At 29.7% G+C, this 15,652-nt stretch overlaps 1 protein-coding gene and 1 long non-coding RNA gene across 2 annotated transcripts in view; both read left to right on the plus strand.

Annotated features, from left to right (window-relative positions):
• LOC126882332 (cytochrome P450 4C1-like) overlaps nt 1-15,652 on the plus strand; it is a 271,597-nt gene that overhangs the window by 237,512 nt on the left and 18,433 nt on the right. The window lies entirely within an intron of this gene.
• Nucleotides 9,489-11,776, plus strand: LOC126882340 (uncharacterized). The gene is made up of 2 exons (XR_007697281.1): nt 9,489-11,067; nt 11,492-11,776. It is a non-coding gene; the product is annotated as an uncharacterized LOC126882340 (long non-coding RNA).

Raw genomic sequence — 15,652 nt, forward strand, 5'->3', positions numbered from 1 at the left:
CTGATACTGAGTACCCCTTTTCGTGTGGCTTTGTAATTCTTGAAATAAATTGTATCGGGTAATCTACTCCATTATATGTTTGTAATAATACCCCCGATAATCTCTCAATTGATGCATCTGTTCTTAACGTGAATGGTTTTGTATAGTCAGGATGGTATACTTGTAAATTTGTCAGAAAAATATTTTTTATTTCTTGGAATGCTAGTTCTCTCCTCTCGTTCCATTTCCATCGTACATCTTTTCTTAATAGTTCAAGTAATGGAATTTCTTTTTTACTTAGGTCTGGTATCATCCTTTTATAATAATTAACTATACCAATAAATCCTCTTAAAGTTCTTAAATTGTGTGGTGTTTTATATTCTTGAATAACCTGTATTCGTTCTGGATCCATCTCTATTCCTTTAGTGTTAAGTTTATATCCTAGATATATTACTTCTTTTTGAAAAAATTTACATTTTTCTTGATTTATTTTTAGTCCAACTTCATCTAATCTGTCAATTATAATTTTTAGGTGTTTTTCGTGATCCTCAGCCGTTTTAGAAAAAATTAATATATCATCAATGTAGTGAATTACAAAATGTTCATATTGATCCAAGATATCATGAAGACATCTACATAAAGCAATGCAAGATGATTGAAGTCCAAATGGTACTACTTTGAACTGATAGACAACTCCATCTATCTGAAATCCTGTATACTGTCTACTTTTCCTTTCTAGGGGAATTAACCAGAAACTATGCCGCAAATCGATTTTTGTGAAAAAAGACATTCCTGTAATTCTTCCTAATATTCCATCTATACTCATTGGTGCTTCAAATTGCTTTTCGGTGATATTGTTAATATTCCTTGCATCTAGACATAATCTGATTTCACCTGATGTTTTACGTACCACTACTATTGGGTTTATAAAACATGTATCTGCCTTTTCAATGATGCCATCTTTTAGCATGTTCTTAATTTCACTGTTTACTTCTTCTCTATATTTATATGGTATTGGGTATGATTTTATTTTAAAGTCTTTTTCTTCCTTAACCTTTATACTATGGGTATAATTTTGTGCAATTCTATTTTCTTTATTGATAAGCCCCTTGTGTTGCCGCAATATGGAAACGACTATTAATTTATATTGTTCAGGGCAACTTAAACTTTCTATAACTTCTTCTTCTTTACAAATAAAATTATTTTTCATTATAAAATCATTAGTTCTTCCTTCCAATTTTACGCACTCCGCTCCGTAGGCATCCTTCTGCTCAAATTTACCATTCCTTAAATATTCATTATAATTATTATTCTTTTTAATATTATTGGACATTTCCCTATCATAATACATTTTCTCTTCATCAACATAATTATTTTCTTGTAATATTCTACCATCAACTCTTATTCCTTGTTCCACCTCTTCTCTCTCCATAAACCCTATTTTTTTCCCTTCCAAAGTTACCATTTTTTCTTCAAAATCTATCTTTACTTTATTCTTTTCCAGTTCATCATTTCCCATTAAAATGTCAACACATAAGTCCTTGACAATAAATCCTTGCATACTAATTTGTTTATTAAGAATATCAATTTTAAAATTAACTAGTTTATTAATTTCTCCCAGCTTCTTATTATTTGCACCTATTATTTTAATTTTTGGAATCTTGATTATATCTGTTAATTTTAATGTATTAAAAATAAAATTTTCCGAGACTAGAGTACTTTCTGAACCAGTATCAATTATAACCTTAATCATGTTATTTTGGGCCATAGCATTTATATAAATTAAATTAATAGATTCAAAATTTTTATATTCATCTAAAGAAATAAATTCCGAAGGTTTTTCATAATGACAATGGCCCAACTTGAAATTCAGAAAGTCCTCTACATAAAATTTGGATTATTAGGATTGTCAGATTGTGTCTGATCATTTGGATCTAATTCTCGATGTCTTTCACTGCTTTCACTTCTACTATTCATATTTTCTTGCCATGTACTATTCCGTTGACTGTCTTCGCAGCTCTGACCCCTTACATAATTTACCTGTCTGTTGTAATTATATCTTTGTGCATTTCTCCTGGTGTTAAAATCTTGCCTATTATAATTATTATTATTATTAAAATTCTCTCTATTACCTTGTCTCTCTTGTCTATTATCATTAGTATTATTATTAAAATTCTCTCTATTACCTTGTCTCTCATAACTAGTATGTTATTAAAATTTTGAGAATTACTACCGTACCTATTATTGTTATATGATTGTCTATTTTTACTATTATTACTTGTAATATAACCTCTTTGTATTCTTTGAATAAAGTTAATAAAACTGTCTACTGTTTGAATGTTTTGTACTGTGACTGTTTGCACAACGTCCGCATCAAAGTGTCTAGAAACGTTCAAAACTGTTTCGTCTTCTCTAAGTGGTGGTTCTAAATATTTTGCAACAGTTATTAATTTTAAAGCATAATCTACCGTATTTAAACTTAAATTGCGATTATACTTTCCAAAATATAAAACTTCCCTAAATCTAGCTTGTTCTAATTCACCCCAATAATAATTTAAGAATTTATTTTCAAATGTTTGCAAATTATCTAAATCGTTTTCAATGCTGGCAAACCAGGTTGCTGCATTGTCACTTAATGTCATTCTAATATAATCTTTTATATCATTAATATTATTCACTGATCTTAATTTATGTTTTAAACTATTTATGTATACTCTAGGATGTAAATTTTTTATGTTACCAGAGAATTTTATACCTGTCTCATTTGTTAAATTCAAGTAAGGTCTCCCTATGTCTCTTATTTGTGAAATGTCTTCTATTCTCTGTTCTACATTCCTTATTTGATGGTTGTTTGTTTGGATATTTTGTAGCATATCATCTAATTTTTCTTCAGTTTTTCTCCTTTCTTCGTAAATTTTTGCTTCTAAGTTATATTTTTGGATTTCTATGTTCCGTTCCATATCTATATTATTATCTTTAATAATCATATTTATTTCTTTCTTTTCATTTTCTATTATTTTCTTGTAGTCATTACGTATATCTTTTATTTCACTTGCTAATTTTTTTTCTAAAGCATCAAATTTTTCATCCATCTGTTTTTCTAATCGTTTCACAATTTTAGCATTATTTTCTTCCATTTTTCTGGAATTCTCTTCCAATTTTTGTTCCATTTTTTTCATATCTTCTTTGATTTCTTTAGAATTTTCTTCCAGTTTTTTGTTGATCTGCATCATTAAAGACATCAATGCTGTCATATTGACATTTTCCTCTTGTTCTTGTGTTATTCCTGTTGTCTCTTGTAGAACTGGAGCTACACTCTGCTCTTGTTCCGCCTGCTGAGTTTCTCCGTCCACTTCCACATTTTCTTCCACTTCCACATCTTCTTCGTTCTTTTTGTTTCTTAAACCTTTCCTTCCTTGAGACATTTTTGAGATCTTACTTGTTAAAATCCAATTTAAAATAAAATATAAAATTGATTCTAATCAAAATTATTTCAATTATATGAGAGCATTTATTTTAACAAACTAATTCTTTTAATTAGGAGGTCCTACGTTGTGACGCCAAATTTGTAATGATATATTATTTTTGATATTTATAATGGATATTATTGTGAAATAGGGTTTTTGTCGCGGTTCTGAAAGAATTAGTTTGTTAAATAGTTTTTTAAATGTTTTTATTATAATCTAAATTGAACATAAAATTGAATGTTTAAATGTGATAACAAAAAAAAAATATAGAAATCTAAATTTGAAAAACGATAACTTTAACTTGAAAAACTTCCTACAATTAAATAAAACAAATTCCAGTACCTTATAATTACTGTCACTGAATGCCTTCTTATTAATATTTTATAAAATTTGAATTGTTGGATGGCTGAAAAATTAATGGATGTAAGACCAGGTCAATTGTCAGTGTCAAAACTGTCAAATAAAATATTTCTTTTCTTTCTTCTCAATTTGAATTCAACTTTCAACTCCAGGATCAGGAAACAGGATACTATTATTAATATTTTGTTTCAAAAATTATTAATATTTACAATTATGGATACTTCACAAATTCTTCTTTATATTTCTAATAAATTATCCACACTATGCTGGTTCAAATTCAGGATACATAGTATTTTTATATATTAAAGGATACTTTACCAAATTATAAGTAAGTTTTCTTCAAATATTTATCTAATTTCTTTTCGATTATACCAAATTTATCATGTTTATGCTAAATTATTATATTTTCTGTTAATTTTCAAATCTTTTTCTCTATCAAATTTATAGCTTCATTTCTAATTTCTTGACTGCCTCCATTTGTCATTGTGACACCTCTTTTTATCAAATTTTTATTCCAGAACATTCCAAACGAAAAACAAAAAACATTATGACAAATAGAAAACTTCAATTCCTTCTTTTTTTAACATGCTATGTCAAATTAGTATGTCATCCACCATCCTATAGAGTTATTTTTGTTTTATTATTTATTTTAATTGATTTTAAGGCATTTCAGATCAGAATTATTACTTCTGTATAAAATTAACATCTTAAATGTTAAATATTATTATTTTAACCTATAATTATTGTTTGAAATGTCCATTTATCTATTTACATTATCTCAATTATTAAAAAAAAACAAATATAAGTCCCTACATAAGGTTTTAATAAATTTCTTATGCTAATTTTGAATGTCCTCATATAAATGATATGATCTTTAATAATTTTTATACTATTCTATGGTATATTTTCTATAAATTACATCTATAATCGCCATTTCAGTCCATTTTGGTTTCTAAACACTTTAATCGGATACTACGTTCTCTGATCTCCGACATACTCTGTTTTAGGACATAGTCATATCGTTACAATATATATATATAAATATATATATATATATATATATATATATATATATATATATATATATATATATATATATATATATACTCATTAACCGATAATACGAAGCCAAAAGTTCCATATTGCCCTATTAATATGAAGCCCGCATCGACAATACGAGGCCCGACTCCGGGCTTCCTAAAGATTAACGTGTATATGTTTGAGCCTAAACTGTACGCTGCACAACGCTATCAATAACACATTTTTTTTTTGGGCTTCGAATTGTCAGGGAGTATCTCCAAACATACGCCATTTAGTTCATCGATTTGATGGGTAGGGGGCGTCTCGAACATTAGGTGTATATTTATATACACATTTAATATATTTACAGCGTATTCGAAGCCCGAGTTGATTCACATACAGTACGAGTCCCGTTGAATTGGCAACATTGCTTCAAAGTATTGGCGATTGTTTTTAATACTCGAGACACCTTGTGCGGATTTAATGAGCCAGCTTTCTAAATTGTAATGGTGTTTTTTATAGAAGTATATCAAAAATATATACCGGGTGCTGCATCTCATTACGCACCATAGGAATTACAATGCAAAAATAAAGAAATACATATTCCTGCTTCCCTAATTGTTTTAGCTAAAAGTCCATAAGACTTTTTTTGTAGCAAATTACTTTTTATATCAGATGGCATTCTCAAAAAACGAATTATTTTCGTCGTGGAGTGAAAATTGTCGAAAATATCTTCCCCTTTCCATCACCTATTTGAGTTATTAAGGAACAATCAACACCTTTTTTTAAAAATTTCAAAGATCTGTCATATTTGTTGGCACAAGATTATCGTCAATTTATCACACTAAAATAACGGCAAAATGATTTATTTATTTTAAATGATTTAATACTATAATAATACTAATACTTAATACACTAATCATAAAATTTAACATACAACACAGTTTTAATATTTAATTAAAGCAAGTGCTCGAATATTCCACCATTTTGAACTAAACAATACCTTAATCTATTGTAAAATTCTCTACGAACGTTAGCCAATATTCGAGGAGAAGTTTTTCTACATTCTTCGCATATACTATTTTTAAGTTCTTCTAGTGAATTTAACTTTTTTTCGGAATAAATCCTGGTTTTCAAATGCCCCCAAAAAAATCGTTTGGGGCAAGATCTCCAGACCTAGGGGGCCTCTTAATTTGGCAATTTGGTCCAATAATACAATCATTAAAACAATTGTTGAGAAATTCTTTTACAGTCTGGCTATTATGGGCAGGACATCCGTCCATTTGGAACCACACCTCGTGGTCTTCTCGGACAACCTCTGCCAAAGCAGGCAAAATGTCTTTATCTAATAACATTATAAAACGTTCTGCAGTTAGATTTTCCTCGTAGAAAAAGGGCCCAATTAAGTGATGACCTATTATTCCCAACCAGACTTTGTCTTCTTCGGGTACTGGGTGCGTGTTTCTAGAAAAAGCTGCGGTTTTTCAGTAGCCCATATCCTACAATTTTGTATATTGGGTTCATTGTTCAGAGTGAAAGTACATTCGTCCGTAAAACAGATATTTTTTAACTACGAAAGAAAACCTTCAGCAAGAGAGCGGCCAACAATATGTGCCATTTGCTTCAAAGACGTTATTACTCATTTTACCAGACACCTTTTCAGGCACCATCCAGATAATAAGAAAGTTCAGTTAATCAAATCCCTAAAGCCCAAAAGTAAGAAACGTATGGAACTTGTAGCTGCTTTAAGAAAACAAGGATATTTTATTCTACAAACAGAAAAAAATATTACACGCCCTGTTAAATCTTCAAAAAAACTAGATCCAAAATACTTTGTTTGTAGTCATTGTCTGGGACATTACACTAAAGAGTTTTTAAGCAAACACGTTAAAAGCTGTAAAAATAGGTCATCGTCAAACCCAAAGAATTGTTTATCTGCTTCACAAACTTTTATGGCGATGGTTAATGTGAAAAACTCAACTTTTTTACAAAATGCTTGAATTAAAGACGAAGTATTCAGTATCATGCGTCCTGATGACAAAAGTGAAGCAGTAAAGAATGACACCCTAATCTGTATGTACGGCGAAACTCTTCTCTCAAAACATAAAAGAAAACAAATAATTAATGTTATTTCGAATAAAATGAGAGAGTTGGGCCGTTTACTTATTACATTAAAAAAATCATATGATATTAAAAATTTATTTGATGCCTTGAAACCAGAACTATTTAATTACCTAATACTTGCTACCAAAGAAATAAGTGGTTATAGTGTAGAGAGTAAAAGCTTCAAATCACCATCACTAGCGTTGCATATGGGATCCAACTTAAAAACGGTTTGTGATGTAGCATACAAACTAGTTCTAGAAAAAAAAAACGTCTTCCTGGTATAGAATGGATCGATCAGAAAATTAAAAAAATCGAAATTAAAGATCTAAGAAAGTTAATTGAGGGTCACTGGTGTAACGAACTGTCTAGTTTAGCTTTGAAAACCCTTAAAGAGAAACACTGGGAAAAGCCTTTGCAATTGCCACTAGCAAGTGATACAGGGTGTTTCATTGGGAAACGGAAATACTTTAATTGTAAATAGAGGTCACCGAGGCGGTTCTAGGTATACTACATTTTTTGCCCTACCGGCTTTTATAACCGAGTTACAGGGTGTTTTATCGATTTTGCCAATTTCTTTCCTAAGTAATAACTTTGGAACCACCCTGTATATTTTTTTGATATTTGGTACACATGTGTATCATCCAAAACCCAAACGACCGACAAACTAATCACAAGAAAAATCCAGGTCCGGATTAACAAAAAATTATAAAGTAATTGTGACCTTAAAACAACACCCTGTATATTGAAATTCTGAAAATCTGTTTGCATATTTGAAAAGAGCACAAAAAACTAAATCTAATTGTTCGCTTCCATTTTTCGGCCAGACAATTTTATGACTTTAATTTTAAAATTATATTGAATTTTTTAAGAACTCTGACATTAAAATGAAGCTATTGTTAACTTTTAATTATAAATTATTAAAGCTATTGAATAAATACTCATTTTAAAATTAATCAATACTTATTTACCACATTGGAACGGCCCTATTAATCACAAGAAAATCCAGGTCCGGATTAACAAAAAAAAAAGTAAAGTAATTGTGATCTTGAAACAACACCCTGTATATTGAAATTTTCAAAATTTGTTTGCACATTTGAAAAGACCACAAAAATCTGAGTTTATCGGTTTGCTTAAATTTTTCGTGAAGGAAATTTAATGACTTTAATTTTGAAATTAAATATATTGATAATTTTAAGAACACTGAAATTAAAAAGCAGATTTTTAAAGCACTTTTAACAATAAATTATTAAAGTTATTAAATAAATACCCATTTTAAAAATATTCAATAAGTATTTACGACATTCGAATGACCCACTTACAAATCACAACAAAAATCCAGGTCCGGATTAACAAAACAATATAAAGTAATTGTAACCTTGAAACAACACCCTGTATATTGAAATTTTCAAAATCCGTTTGCACATAGGTATGAAAAGAGCACAAAAAACTACGTTTAATCGTTAGCTTCAATTTTTTGGCCAGACAATTTAATGAATTTAATTTTGAAATTATGTCGAAATTTTTAAGAACTCTGGGAACTCATAATAAAAACTTCGATATAATTTCAAAAGTAATGTCATTAAATTGTCTGCACAAAAAATTAAAGCGGGACATTAAACTTAGTTTTTCGTGCTCTCTTCAGGTGTGCAAACGTATTTTAAAAATTTCAATATACAGGGTGTTTTTTCAAGGTCAGAATTACTTTGTATTTTGTTGTTAATACGGCCCTGGATTTTTCTGTGATTAGTAAGTAAGTCCTTCTAATGCTGTAAATAATAACTGATTATTTTTAAAATTAGTATTTATTCATTAACTTGAATGATTTATTAATAAAAGTGCTTTAAAAACCTGCTTATTAATTTCAGGGTTCTTGAAAATTTTAATATTTTTAATTTCAAAATTAAAGTTAATAAATATTTGCACAAAAAATCAAAGTGAATCTATAAACTCGGATTTTTGTGGTCCTTTCAAATGTGCAAACAATTTTTAAAAATGTCAATATACAGGGCGTTGTTTCAAGGTCAAAATTACTTTATGTTTTTTTGTTAATCCGGACCTGGATTTTTCTTGTGATTAATAATTGGGTCTTTCCAATGTGGTAAATAAATATTGATTCATTTTAAAATGAGTATTTATTCAATGAATTTAATAATTTATAATTAAAAGTTAATAATACCTGCTTCTTAATGTGGAGTTCTTAAAAAAATTCAATATAATTTCAAAATTAAAACCAAAAAATTGTCTGGCCGAAACATCGAAGCGAACTATTAGACTTAGTTTTTTGTGCTCTTTTCAAATATGCAAACAGATTTTTAAAATTTCAATATACAGGGTGTTGTTTTAAGGTCACAATAATTTTATAATTTTTTGTTAATACGGACCTGGATTTTTCTTGTGGTTAGTATGTCGGTCGTTTGGGTTTTATATTAGAGATATGTGTACCAAATATTAAAAAAATATACAGGGTGGTTCTAAAATTATGGCTTAGGAAAGAAATGAGCAAAATCGATAAAACACCCTGTAACTCGGATATAAAAGTCGGTAGGGCAAAAAATTTAGTATACCTAGAACCGCCTTGGTGACCTCTATTCATCATTAAAGTATTTCCGTTTCCCAATGAAACACCCTGTATAAAGCTTTTTAATGACTACTTAAATGCGCTATCAGCTGAATTGTTTAAACTACTTCAGGAAAATACCAATATTAGAAGTAATTATAAAAAATTGACAGAATGTATTTTGGCTAAGACGGTGATTTTTAACCGTAAAAGAGTAGGGGACGTGCAGTATTTAACAGTAGAAACCTACGGGAGGAACTACGATACACTTAATCAAGAAAGTTTTACAGAGGCACTCACTGAAGTTGAAAAGATTATATATAAAAATCATAGGCGTTTTGTAACTGGAGGTAAAGGCTCAAAACCTGTTCCAATTTTATTTTCATTCCAGACGCAAAAATACATTAGCCTTTTACTAAAAGTCAGACAAGAAACCAATGTTGTACCAGAAACCAATCCATATCTTTTTGCAAATCCTGATTCCGAAGATCGCTGGATGTCTGGCGCAAACACAATTAGAAAGATAGCTATTAATTGTGGAGCCAAACATCCAGAACTATTGACATCAACTAGATTTAGGAAACAAATTGCCACGACTCTGCAATTATTAGCCCTCGATGATGACGAAATGGAACAAATCGCCACTTTTATGGGACATACAAAGAAGACACATACCGAGTTTAACAGGTAATGTCAACTTTAAGAGTATGCATGCACTGTTAATTTTGGTTAGGATTTTTTTAAACTTTTTATGCTTGATATGATATATCATACATAATGTAATAGAATTAGCAACAATGGTTAAGTTTCGAAAAGTTTACTTTAAAGGTATCTCGTACACAAAATATTTCAAAAAGCTTTCTTTGAAAAATAGTTAAAACCGGGTTTTAATTGTTCCTTGTCCGAACTTAGCAAAACGCGTGTTGAGTCTAAATTTGTTTAATGAATAAACATTTCTTTTTAAAATTTACCAGCATATTTTCTTTCAGCCTTTCCGATATATTTGAATGCGATATATGAAAAATCGTTATTTCCCCTTTAATATTCGAAAATCGTTGTTAGAATGTATGCTTCATAAATCCGTATTTAAAATAAATTATTGTTCTATTAGACTCTCACTGTTTCCGATAAGGTAAATTCGATGGATACCTAAACCATGTATCTACATAGACATTTAAATCGTTTTAAAATTAATAAAATACTTTTAGACTACCGCAAGATATCTACCAGACTGCTAAAGTAGCCAAGATTCTTTTACTTATGGAAAAAGGCAAGGGAAATCGGTACCGAGGAAAAAAATTAAGTGAAATCAATATAGATGATAACGAATACTATAGCTCTGAATACGAAGGCGATGAAGAACCGATTATGCAGAAGGTGCTAAAGCGGGTTACAAGGGGAAAAAACCTGAAGACGAATTAGATACTGGAGATTCTGACAGATATGTGCATCAGTCAACGGAACGTGATCAACATAATGAAAACACATTATCAAGAAATTATTTTAAAAAGGCGACTAAGCCGTTTTACGAATCTAACGAAGCAAATAGTGAAGAACCACCAACAAAAAAAACTAAAGGTATGAATAAGTAAAAGTGTGATCATCACAAAACAAAATTTTTTGATATTCCGCCATATTTTGTTTAAAGTTACGTTATCAATGAATAAATATAAAAGTAAAAAGATAAAAGAAAGAAAAAACGGGAATACCTGAGATTTTTCCCTACTTTTGTTTTTTCAAAATTACCACCGTTATTACCAGGTTAACATAGAAAATATTTTTGGCGGTTAGAAATTTTAATATTAAAATAAAACTTTAAATGAATATAGGTCATAACTTTTTAAACGACCACTTTACTTTTCTGCGCTTAAAATTTGGATTATTCCTGTGGATCCGTCCCTGGAAAAAATATGAAATAATAATATTAGATATTAAAATATTTAGTCAAAATATATTCATACGTGATTTTTTTTGTATTTTTTTAACGTTTTGACGTTTTTAGAATCATCCACGAAATCCATCCAGAGATTCAGAGCCAAATGGTCAGATAATGAAAAACAAGTTTTACTTCAGTACTTTGAAAAACATATTGAAAAAAAAATTACCCCTCGGAAACATGAATGTGACGAACTACTGAAACTACATCCACACGTGTTCGAAAATAAGGACTGGGTCCGAATAAAAACATATGTGTATAATACATTCCGTGAAAGGAAGTGATTACTTATTTTTATTTTTACTGAACCACATAGATTATTTTTAGTTCCAATAAATTACTTTTAAATAATATATATTTTATTTTCAAAAATGTTTAAACCTAAACAAATCCGATTTTTGTACGAAAAGATCATTTTTAAATATGATCAGGTACGCAATATAAAATAGTGAAAGTTGAGAAATCTGACAACCCTGTCGGGCTTCATATAGTCTGGTAAATATAAACATTTTATACAATTGGCTTCGTATTGCCTTCAAATGTTTGGGCTTCGAAAGACCTAAACCATATATCTACTATTTGTGTATTAAAATAACTTACCCCTCAAAGGTTGCCTTTACTAACTTTAGAATTTCCTATATAACTACATAAAATACACTCCTCTATCGGGCGTATTAAGGGTGGGCTTCCGGTTGTCTGACTAATATAGTGGGCTTGGTATTAATAGAGTAATGTGTATATATATATATATATATATATATATATATATATATATGGATTCCGACTTTAGGAAGCCAAAAACGCTATATCGCACCGGTCATACGAAGCCCGACACCTCCTTACGAAGCCCGGATTCGGGCTTCGTAATTCTTTAATGTTATTTCCCCAAAAAACGTACTTTACACCATCTCTCGATATTTTAACCAAGCTCAGAACATGTGAATACGCTTGGGCTTCATATATATGCGGACAAATTTTAGAAATGTACCATAGGTAGCTCTGAAATCATGATTAACAATACGAAGCCCGGGCTGCTTATGCCTGGAATTATTATCAAAACATACACTCGTAGTTCATGGTATCTACCACCAGTTTGCGCTGCGAAAAAAAGTATATACTCTGTAGAAGTTCAGCAGCGTTAGGAAGCCCACATTGAGCTACCGATTATAAGAAGCCCTGAAGTTTGGCAACGTTTTTGCGTATTCCTCAAAGTACTATTAGCTTGTAAACATTTTTATTATTACCTGGCAATGCACATTTTTTGTATTTTTGGGTCGTTCATCGTCATTAATCTTGTGTACTAAGACTCCCGAGAACAGATTATGGTAATTCTTAGCATTACCTGTACACAGTAAGATACCGACAGAAAAAAGATTTAAAAATTGAATTGCAAAAGAATTATTTATTTTAATTGATACAATTAATACAAATTAATACTTTGTATTACTAATTTACTATTTTAGTTTGTAATAAGCCACAAAATTTGCTACCAAATAGGAAATTAATATGACAAATTAAATTATTGTTTTTTTTTTATTTAAAAAAGGTTAATGCCTCGACAACTAATGGCCATTGGCATGGTAGGTACGGTAATTTTTAACAGTTAGGTACCTAGTGTAATGTGTAGTGTGTGTGTGTGTGTGTTGAGTAAGTGTCTTGTTACTTTGCAAAGTTGATGTCATTGTCTTTGCAAAGAGACGCTAACTGTATCCGAACGTCTGCGGTTCCTCCGGTGAGTACCGATCCCACAAGGACAGAAACTATTTTCATTTATTAATTTATAATAAATGAAACATTTCTGACCCTGGTGAGATTCGAACTCACAACCATTCGGATTTTTCGATCCAAAGGTACGCGCTCTTACCACTCAGTCAAGGACGGGGTTAAAGTTATTATTATTAAATATTACTTTATAAAATTAAAAATAGTCATTCTTATGAATTATGCGTATTATTCTGATTCTGATACGATGAACACTTGTTTGATGGGTCTGAGCCACACAATTGAGGGTTAGGCCACTGTTTCATTCGTATTTTTAGTATTTGTCAAGGCAACAATACATTATGTAGTGCCATATTGCCAAATATAGAGCTAGATTGTGTAGACCGCTGTTGAACCATATATCCAATTTTTCTGCTTTTATTGATGTATTAATCTAAAAATGCTCAATTTGTGGACTGTGCCACTGTTGCTCTGAGCTCCTCATTTAATACAAATACAAAATATTTAATACAATAATGCATATAGATTTTCCCTTCGGAAAAAATCAAACAATATAGATGTTTTTTAATTTCATTAAGGGAATGGGCACGTAGTTTCTGCTGAAATGCTACTCAAATGGAATTCATTTTGTTTTCGAATTCTGAGAAAACTAATAATTATTTTTGAAAATTTTAAACTCAGAATAAGAGATTACGTTATTAGCGAGGGCCGAAAGTCCCTGAGAACTTCTCTAATATTTATTTTAATAAGTTACAGGGCTAAAAAACTAAAAGAAAATTTAGTGTGACTTTTAATTTCAAAATATCTCATTCAAAATAAACTTTTTATTTATTGTAAGAGACTTTCGGCCCTCGGTAATAATTTAGTCTTTCATTTTGCGTTTAAATTTTTCAAAAATATTTATTGTTTTTTTTTCAGGATTTGAAAAAAAAACATGAACACAATGTCCGTGGTAATATTTTCCAAATCTTTGTCAGTCAGACAGTGACAATTTTAAATATTTGACCTGGCATTGGGAATATTTTCAGTTGTTGATTAAATAATATTGATAATGTGTTTAACAAATAATTGATTTAAGACGTGAACTTAATAAAAAGTTATTTATTGTTTATTATTTATGGAAGATCCAAAGCAGAGAATACACCAGGATATATTCAGTGATCCAAGTATTGTGTTGTTACAGATGTTCAAAATTGTAAGCGTTTCATAGTAACAATATATTATTAAAAAATCACTTTATCACTTTTCCTCTTTTCTCGATTGATTATTAGCTTTTGTTGTACAGTAGATAAATTATTGCTGAATACATAGGTAGTGAAAAAATTATCAGTAGTAATTGCACAAGAGCTCTGAAATTATCGAATTTTTCCCGAGTGACACTTTGACAGTATTAATTTCACGACCCGAAGGGGAGTGAAATTACGTCAAGTGGCACGAGGGAAACAATTCGATAATAATTTCAGAGATCGAGCTGCAATTTGCTGCGATTATTTCATGAATAAAACTGTTTAAAACCAAAATTTTATTGTAATTTATTTATGTAAGTACAAATTAGTACAATTAAACACACAGTTGTTATAAATATTTAACGATTGAAAGTCATCACTTTTATAAGTTTTAAAACAGTAATTGTCATTAATGTCACTGAATGTATTTTTTCACAGCAACGAAGGGCATCTGACGTAATATACTTGACGATGGGATATTATCAAAAATGATCAATTTAATTTGTATTTCTGTAGCTTTCTATTGGTCGGAAATATGAAATAATCATATTAATTAACTGAATTAACAATTAAGGCAATTAATTATACTAGTAATAGTTATCCAAGAGCATTCAAAAGCCATCTTTACAGTTAATGATGAAATTGTCAAGTAAAGTTTACATATCCATACCAGTGACAATTTTACTACACGTAATTTGCCGTGTAAAAACAGAAAGAGTGGGGATAGCCTTAAAATATTTGCGAATTATGTACCGATGGCCCTAAGAAATGTTTAATAAACAACATATTAAAAAGTTCTACTCTAGAAGTGGGCACTTAATTTTTTATTAAACAAATGAACTGCGAAATTAGATGTTTCTTTAAATAACCCCGAAAATATAAATTTTAGAAAAAAACTGACTTGACTTGAAAAATTCAGACTATTGAAAAAAACCTTAATATAAGATTAAAATTTTTATAAAATTAAATCTGTAGCTTCTATAATTTTTTATTTATAACGCTAAAGACACCCTTCTCACAAACATTGGCGCACTGTAAACTAGCGAAGTGCACGGCTGAGTTATTTCAGTGTATTTCTCTAATTAATGGATCAAATAAAATTTTACAAATTGGACAAGAAAGAAGGAAATTAAGAGAAGGAACAAGAAAGGATAGCTTAATTGGAAAGAAGAACAATTAAGCTATCTTATGGTTATAATAAAAAGAAATAAAATGTATGGGCATAAGTACGGTGTGGGCTGAATTTTGTTTAAACATTATTTAAAAATATGTAACTAAT

Source organism: Diabrotica virgifera, chromosome 3 (genome assembly GCF_917563875.1).
Source record: "Diabrotica virgifera virgifera chromosome 3, PGI_DIABVI_V3a".
NCBI lineage: Eukaryota > Metazoa > Arthropoda > Insecta > Coleoptera > Chrysomelidae > Diabrotica > Diabrotica virgifera.